Source organism: Capricornis sumatraensis, chromosome 8 (genome assembly GCF_032405125.1).
Source record: "Capricornis sumatraensis isolate serow.1 chromosome 8, serow.2, whole genome shotgun sequence".
Classification (NCBI taxonomy): domain Eukaryota; kingdom Metazoa; phylum Chordata; class Mammalia; order Artiodactyla; family Bovidae; genus Capricornis; species Capricornis sumatraensis.
In genome coordinates, this window is record NC_091076.1 from 65,831,644 (window position 1) to 65,839,998 (window position 8,355).

Consider the following 8,355-nt stretch of genomic DNA (forward strand, 5'->3'; position numbering starts at 1 on the left):
TTGTGGCTCCTGGGCTCTAGAGCACAGGCTCGGGAGTTGCGGCGGACGGGCTTAGTTGCTCCACAGCGTGTGGAATCTTCCTGGATCAGGGATCAAACCAGTGTCCCCTGCATTGGGTTTGAATCCACCGCACCACCAGGGAAGTCCAAGATCCATTCATTCTGTTGGATGTGTTAATACTTTGTCGCTTTTGTATCATCAGGAAGTGGTTAACAGTTTGTGTATCCATCTGTCTTCATGAGCAGTTTATTTGAGGCTGTTTTCCAGGGGCTGCCATGAGTGGAGTGGCCATGAATGTTCTTGTACACATCTTTTTGTGGACCTACGTCTTCCTTTCTTCTGGGTGAATGCCTGCAAGTGGAATCGCTGGGTCATAGAGCAGACATGCGCTCAGTACACCTAACTTACTGTGAAAAGTCTGTTCAAACATTTACCCTTCTTTTTACTGGGTTAGTCATGTTTTACTTATTGCATTGTAGTGGGCTGCCTTCTATGGGGTCGCACAGAGTCGGACACGACTGAAGCGACTTAGCAGCAGCAGCAGCAGCTCTTTAGATATACTTGATACAAGTCCTTTAATGGAGTGTTCTGCACTGTCTTCTACTAGTCTGTGACTTGTTATCCGTTTTATTTTTTGAACAGGAAGTTGGGTCTATTGGTGGGTGTGAGTAAGGAGGGAGCAGTGCCAAAGCCCTTAAGAGTGCAGGGCTCACCATTCATCTATGGGATCATGACTAGGGATGTATTTGACCCCATAGGCATCCAGGATGAGCCACAGTTCAGCTGCCATAGCTTCAGATTCATCTGCACTGAACTTGGTAAAGCCCCACTTCTTGGAGACATGGGTCTTCTGGCGACCAGGGCACTTGAACCAGGCACTGTGTAGAACCTCAATCATGCTTCTGGTCCTGCAGCTTGAGGTGACAGACTTGGTGACTTGGAAAAGGTGGACCCTGGTCACTGTGCCCTGGAGCTTTCTGAAGACACCTGAATACCTGTCTAGAGCATTGCCTGGTGACAACATGAAGTCAGACATAACTGTTCACTGGAAAGCATGGTCTCTAGGGTCTCTCAGGGCAGTCTATGCAAGCAACAGGTTGCATATACTATTGAGGAGGCTGTTGTTTGCAGACATTGCAAATCATCATTTTCTTAATTATGTTTTTGATGAGCAGGAGTTATAAATTTTTATGAAATCTACATTACCATATTTTCTTTTGATTATTATTACTTTTTGCCTCCTTCCTAAGAAAACTTTGCCTGTCTCCAGGTGATGAAGATATTCTATGTTTTCTTTTGGAAATTTTATAGTTTTAGTTTTTGAGATTAGATCTATGAAAGTCAAAGTATTAGTTGCTAAGTCATATCTGACTCTTTGCGACCCCATGGACTGTAGCCCGCCAGGCTTCTCTGTCCATGGGATTCTCCAGGCAAGAATACTGGAGGCGGTTGCCATTCCCTTCTCTAAGGAATCTTCCCAACTCAGGGATCAAACCTGGGTCAACTGCATTGCAGGCAGATTCTTTACTGTCTTAACCACCAGGGAACAATTCATCTCAAATTACATTTTACGTATCTTAGTGTAAGAGGAGGTCACCACACCTGTTGGAAAGAACTGCTTTATCTGTAGAATTACTTCAGTTCTTCCTTGAAAAGTCAAATGACCATTTAAATGTGGGTCTATTTCTGGGCTCTCTCTTCTGTCCCATTGAATGACGTGTCTCTCTTTGTACATCATAAAGTCTTGATGACAGCGCACCAGTTTTATAGCAAGCCTTGAAATTAGGTAGTCTAAACTCTCCAACTTTCCTTCCCTTTATCAAGATTACCTAGGGCATTCTAGGTCTTTTGCATTTCCATGTACATTTTAGAATGAGCCTATACATTTCTACAAATAAAGTCAGCTGGAAATTGGGATTGAGATTCTGTTGACTCTCTATGTCAAACTGGAGAGAAGTGACATTTGAATAACATTGAGTCTTCTCATACAGGAACATTTATTTTCAGTTCTCTTTAACTTATCTGGTATTTTGAGGGGATCATTTTCAATGTGTAGGTCTTACATATCTTTTGTTAAACTTATTCCTAAGTATTTTTTTTGGGGGGGCCTTTTTAGCGTAAATGGAATTTTTAAAGATTTCACTTTCAACAGACATGTGGACACAGAGGAGGAAGGGGAGGGTGAGACAAGTTGGGAGAGTAGCATCGGCATGTATACCCTCCTGTGTGTGAAACAGACAGCTAGTGGGAAGCTGCTGAATGGCACAGGGAGCTCAGCTCAGGGCTCTGTGACGACCCACAGGGGTAGGATGGGGTGGGCGGGAGAGAGATTCAAGAGGGAGTAGAAATTTAAAAAAATAAGAAAAAAAAAGATTTCATTTTCCGGTGGTTTGCTGCCGGTGTAGAGGAATACGATGGATCTCTGGGTGTGGCTCTTTTATTCTGTGACTTTGCTCAATTCAGTTCTTAGTTCTAGCTGCTATTTCATAGATTCCTAGGGATTTTCTCGGAGAAGGCGACGGCACCCACTCCAGTGCTCTCGCCTGGAAAATCCCTTGGATGGAGGAGCCTGGTGGGCTGCAGTCCATGGGGTTGCTAAGAGTCGGACACAACTAAGTGACTTCACTTTCACGTTTCACTTTCATGCATTGGAGAAGGACATGGCAACCCACTCCAGTGTTCTTGCCTGGAGAATCCCAGGGATGGGAGCCTGGTGGGCTGCCGTCTCTGGGGTCGCACAGAGTCGGACACGACTGAAGCAACTTAGCAGCAGCAGCAGCCTCTTTTTGTAATTTCTCTGTCAGGTTTTAATATCACGGTTAATCTGGCATCATGAAACAACTTAGAAATATTCATCTTCCTCCATTTTGAGGTTGTGTAGGATTGACAATTTCCTTTCTTTCCTATTTGATGGAATTCATAGTGAAATCATCCATATGGAAATTTTGTTTATGGGAAGATTTTTTGACAAAAAATTCCCTTTATTTAATAGATATAGGGCTATTTATCTTTTTCTATTTTATCTTGTGTCAGTTTTAGAAACTTGTATTTCTCAAGGAAGGTATCCAGTCTGTCTAAGTTGTTTATGGTGCTCTTTTCTCATGTCTCTAGGAAATGTAGCCCCTCTTTAGTTCCTGATATTAGGAAATTGTGTTTGTTTTTTTCCCTTGATAATCTAGCTTGGCTGGGCCCCTTAACCCTCCCTAGTTTTTTTGTGTTAACTAATATCCTTGCCTCTGACTTTTCTGGAAAGGCCAAGGGTGGACTTCCAAGGCCTGTCAGTTCCCACCCCCTAAATCAAAGTGTTTTGCTTTTTTTTTTTTTTTTACTTTCTTCCTTCCTTCCTACCTTAAAGGAAGAATTGTCCTTGATTTTCTCCAATTGAGTTTTCCTCTTATATGTCTGATTCCAAATCCATACTGTAAACTCCTATCTCTTGCCCTTCTAGGTTACCACACCCCGATGTAACACTCTTCTTGACCCTTCCCTCTTTCTGTATTATGATCCACACTGTTGTCCAGGCCACAGTCCCCTGAGGCATCTCCAGCCTCAATTCTGGATCTGATAGTCTTGAATATCAGAGAGACTTATAAGTCTAGGATGTGACATGGCTTTTCACTCACTGGTATTTTTCTCATGCTTTCCTTTCAGACAGAGTATGTTTTCCCCTAGCTTCCTGGAAATCTTCTACTCAACTGATGAGTACCTTTCTGCTTTAACCGTAGTGAAATCAATCATTTCCTGGTTCAGCAGCTACTTGGACAGATAATGTCAATAAAGCAGCTGTTGCATGTCATTGCATGTATTTGGGAAGTCTTTGCTACCCCCACTGATACTGCAAAGTCCTTGGGGGCAGGAACCATGTCTGTTCATATTCTTTTTTCCAGTATTTATTTATTTGGCTGCACAGGGTCTTAGCTGTGGCACGCAAGACCTTCAGTCTTTACTGTGGCAGGAAGGATCTTTAGTTGCAGTGTGTGGGATCTAGCTCCCCGGCCAGGGATAGAACCACGGCCCCCTGCATTGGGAGGCACGGAATCTTAGCCATTCTTTAGTCCTCATATTTTTTTCCCTTAGTTTTTCTTGCTTTATTTTTCTCCCTTTTATTTTGGCATAAACATTTTTTTCCCCTGCAAAAATCCTCAACAAAATACTAGCAATCTGAATCCAGCAACACAATAAAAGGATCATATACCATGATCAAGTGGGATTTATCCCAGGGAGGCAAGGATTTTTCAATATTGGCAAATCTATCAGTGCCATACAGCACAGCAACAAATTGAAGAATAAAAGTCATATGATCATCTTGATAGATGCACTAAAAACTGTTGACAAAATTCAGCACCCATTTATGATGAAAAAAACAAAAAAAAAGACTCTCCAGAAAGTGGGCATAGAGAGAACATACCTCAACATAACAAAGGCCACATACGACAAACCAACAGCGAACACCACAGTCAACGGTGAAAAGCTGAAAACATTTCCTCTAAGATCAGGAACATGTCTGTTCATATGTATATTCTTACTGCCTAATGCACTGTAGGTGCTCAAGACACGTCTGCCAACTGAATAAGGGACACTTACGTTGCATGAAGATCGGGGGTCTCCACTCCTCCTTATTCCCACTGGGCTCTTTTCCTTCTGTTCTCTCAGTCCCCTCCCTTCCCTGCGAGTGTAGAGCCACCGCTGAGTCCTTCTTCTTCTCCATCACCAATTGTGTTGTTACCAGTTTGTTGCCGGCTTTGCTCTCTCGGGTCTTCCTTCCGGCTGCCTCCTTTCCTTTTTCTCCCTTTCAGTCTCTGCCATCTCCACTAAACTTTGAAGCGTCATTGTCTTACTCAGGAACCACTGTCTCTAAGCCAATCTCTCAGCCCTAATAAGTACGAAGCCCTGGGGAGGCAGCCAGAGTCGAGGACACGGATGAGACAATGATGGTGATGATAGCGCATGGCTACCTCAGTCCTAATCACAACTCAATCCTCACCGTAACTCTAGGAGGTGAGCACTATTATTAGCCTCATTATGCTGATGAGGAGATTGAGACTCAGAGAGATTAAGAAATTGGCCCACAATCACACAGTAGATGGCAGAGCAGAAGCCAACTGTCTTGGCCAAATCCAGTCCAAACAGCTGGGGAGGGACTTCCTTAGTGGTCCAGTGGCTAAGACTTTGAGCTGTCAATGTAGAGGGGCTTGGGCTCAATCCTTGGTCAGGAAACTAGATACTACATCCTGAAACTGAGTTCTCATGCTGCACCAAGGATTGAAGATGGAAGATTCTGTGTGCTACAACTAAACCTTGGCCTGGCACATCCAAATAAGTAGAATATTAAAAAAAAAAAACATGCATCTGGGGAGCTCCCATTTCATTGTAGGTTTACTAATTATAGAATACTAATAATAACCACTTATCAGATATTCAATATGGGCTAGGTACAGTACTAAGCACTTTAGGTACCTCGCTTCATTTAAATCCTTTCCAGAAAATCCTACAGAGCAGGTGTTACGCCTCACATTTTACAGGTAAGGAAACAGAGGTTCAGAGGAAGTTAACTCGCTTAAGGTCACATGGCAAGTAAGATGCAGAGCTGGGACTTGAGCCCAGGCCTGTCTGACTCCAAAGCACCTGCTTGTAACCATGATTCTTCTTTTGTCTCTGCTATCACAAGATATCAGAATTGAAAGAGCTGCCTTTGGAAGCTACCAGGCTCTATCTCCTGCTTGAGAGTCACTGATGGGGAGCTCCCATTTCACTGTAGGCTTACTAATTATAGAATACTAATAATAACCACTTATCAGATATTCAATATGGGCTAGGTACTGTACTAAGCACTTTAGGTACCTCGCTTCATTTTAATCCTTTCCAGAAAATCCTACAGAGCAGGTCTTATGCCTCACAGAGTCCATGATGGAGGATCTTCTCAGCCCAGTTTGAATGCTTCCAGGGTTGGGGAGCTCACTCTTTCCTGGGGCAGCCCACCTGTGGTTAGACAGTGATGATTGCCAGAAAACTCTTTTTTTGTAAGGAGCCCAAGAAATCAGCTTCCGTCAGCTCCCGCAGCCAGCGCCCTCTAGAACTGCCCATACCCCTCCCCATTCAGGACAGACCCTGCATTCCCCTTGTTTTGCCAGAGGCAGAATTGAGTTAGATCCCCTTGGCCAGAGAGGGGCTGACCTGCCCGAGGTTGTGCTGTGGGGGTGGGGAGCCGGAAAGTCACAGGCATCCCTGGGGAGGAGATGTACAAATGTTCTGGGTCTTTCATCTTAAGTGGTTTCTGATGCGTCTGGCTGAGTGGTTGCCTGGAGCCACCCCGTTTAACATTCATGTAGATTCTGGGCTGGGCTATTGCAGGAGTAAATCACCCGTGTCTGCCTTCACCCCCCACCCAATTCCTATCCCCTCAAGACAAGTTGCTCCCTGGTCTCCATGGCAACAGGCTCATCTGTTTTACATGGCATCCCAGGCCAGGAGAAGTTCATTCTATCCCAACTCCGCTAAATAATAGGAAGAAGCAGGAGAAGGAGGAGGATGAGGGGGCAATTCCTTCTGATCCCGCTTAGAACACTCAGAGCCGAAAGAGCCCTCAGGTCCACTGGCCCAACGCTCTCATGTTGGATGCAGGAAACTGGCTTCAGAGAGGAAAACTGGTAGTCACACTGTACATCAGTGACAGAGACGGGTCTAGTGGGCAACCAAGAAACATTTGTTCAATGAATGAATCATGGAATCCTCAAGAGTTAGAGACAGCTGACAGATGAGTCCATCCAGTGCCTGAAAATGTCCAGAAATTATACTCTACAACAGATGGTCATCCAAACTCAGCTTGGGTGTTTGAACTGAGCTATATTACTATCTGAGGGGCTTCTATTGCTGGGCAGTCTGAAGGCAGAAAGCTCCTTTACACACTGAGTGTAAGCCTAATCTCCTGTCTGTTACCCATCAGTTCAGATTCTGTCCTTTGGAGCCATGGAGACTCCAATCCTTCACTTGTCCTGTGTGGCTAGCTCTGGGGGAGGTATGAGAAAGGTGTAGGGGTATGGGGGAGGTGTGATCTCCCATCTGCAGGGGTAAAGTGATTGACCAGAGCCAGTTAAAGGCCAGGTGTCCTGGTCCTTGGATGGGGTGGGGGACAGTTGTCTTATCTCCTCCGGGCACTTTCCATTCTCCTCCCATCTGGGAGATGGGGGCTAGCCCAGTCCATTTCCTGTCTGTACCATTTGTGGAGTTAGGTCCTGAGCCTCACCTCCCCTCTTCACCCCCAGAGCTATCGTCTCTCTAAGACCAGAAAGCAGCTCTCCTGTTCAACTTCAGGCCAAGGCCTTGTGGGTAGGTGAAGATGATGCCAGGTTCCCTCTCCCCAACCCAGCCATTGACTACACCCCCCGTCAACCAGCTCCTCTATCATGGCTAGAAAAGCTCCCGTGATCCTAAATGGTGTGAAGCTGCAGAAATTAACAAGGTTCAGAATGTCTTTCTTATCCCTCCCGGTAGTGACTCTGCTCTATTATTTTTGGAAGGCCACTAAGCCCCTCAAACATTTCCCTTTTCCCTCAGTGTCCCTTATGCCTTTTATTTCCTACAGGAAGTTCCACGGAGGGGGTTGGGGAGGCTCTCTGGAGTGGGCTGTGGGCACAGTGCCTAAAAGGCGATAGCCTTGGTGGAGAGGGCCAGAGAAATAAGGAGTGGTTGGGGAAGGTGACAGAGTTAGGGCTGAGAAGGGGGCACTATTTTACTTCTTAAATTCCACCTCTCATTTCTTCCAATTAGTCTGAGAAGCCTCAGACCATCCTTCTGAGACCTCAGCACGAGCTGACAGCCATTGGATGGAGGGATGCCTGGATTCCCTCTGCTTTAACTAGGAGTTTGCTTTCTACCCCAGGGGTTTAGCCAGTCAGTGCAAGCATGCAAATGAAGGAATCCTGAGTAGACTTTCCTCCAGCCATTCACCAGCTGAGTTACAACCTCGGCTCTCTGATTGGCCCAACAGAAGGAGCTGGGGGGCTTGGGCTGTCAGGCTCAGTTTCTTTAATGGGCCAGTGGGCAGGGAAGAGAAAAAGCGCATAGATAATTAGAACATACACACACCCTTTCAGTTCAGTTTGGAACACATTGCATCAACATTTTGCAACATGTTTAACCTCATAATTGATTGACTTTTGCTCTTTGGAGGGTATGAGAGATTGGAAGAGGGTTGAGAAGGGCAGACCAGGGTAAACGTGGGATGAAAAGGGAACTACCTCCTCCCTCCATCCCCACCAGCTACACTTCCCCACGTTATATTTCGTCTTGTTTTTTATGGTGTCAAACCCCTCTCGTTTGCCCCCTATTTAGAGGTGTTCACCGAGACCTTTCCAA

General features: G+C 45.3%; 1 pseudogene; it reads right to left on the reverse strand.

Moving 5' to 3' along the window:
- Nucleotides 1–1,053: 1,053 nt before the first annotated feature.
- LOC138084871 (small nucleolar RNA SNORA70) lies at nt 1,054–1,175 on the reverse strand (annotated as a pseudogene).
- Between the last annotated feature and the right edge of the window lie 7,180 nt (nt 1,176–8,355).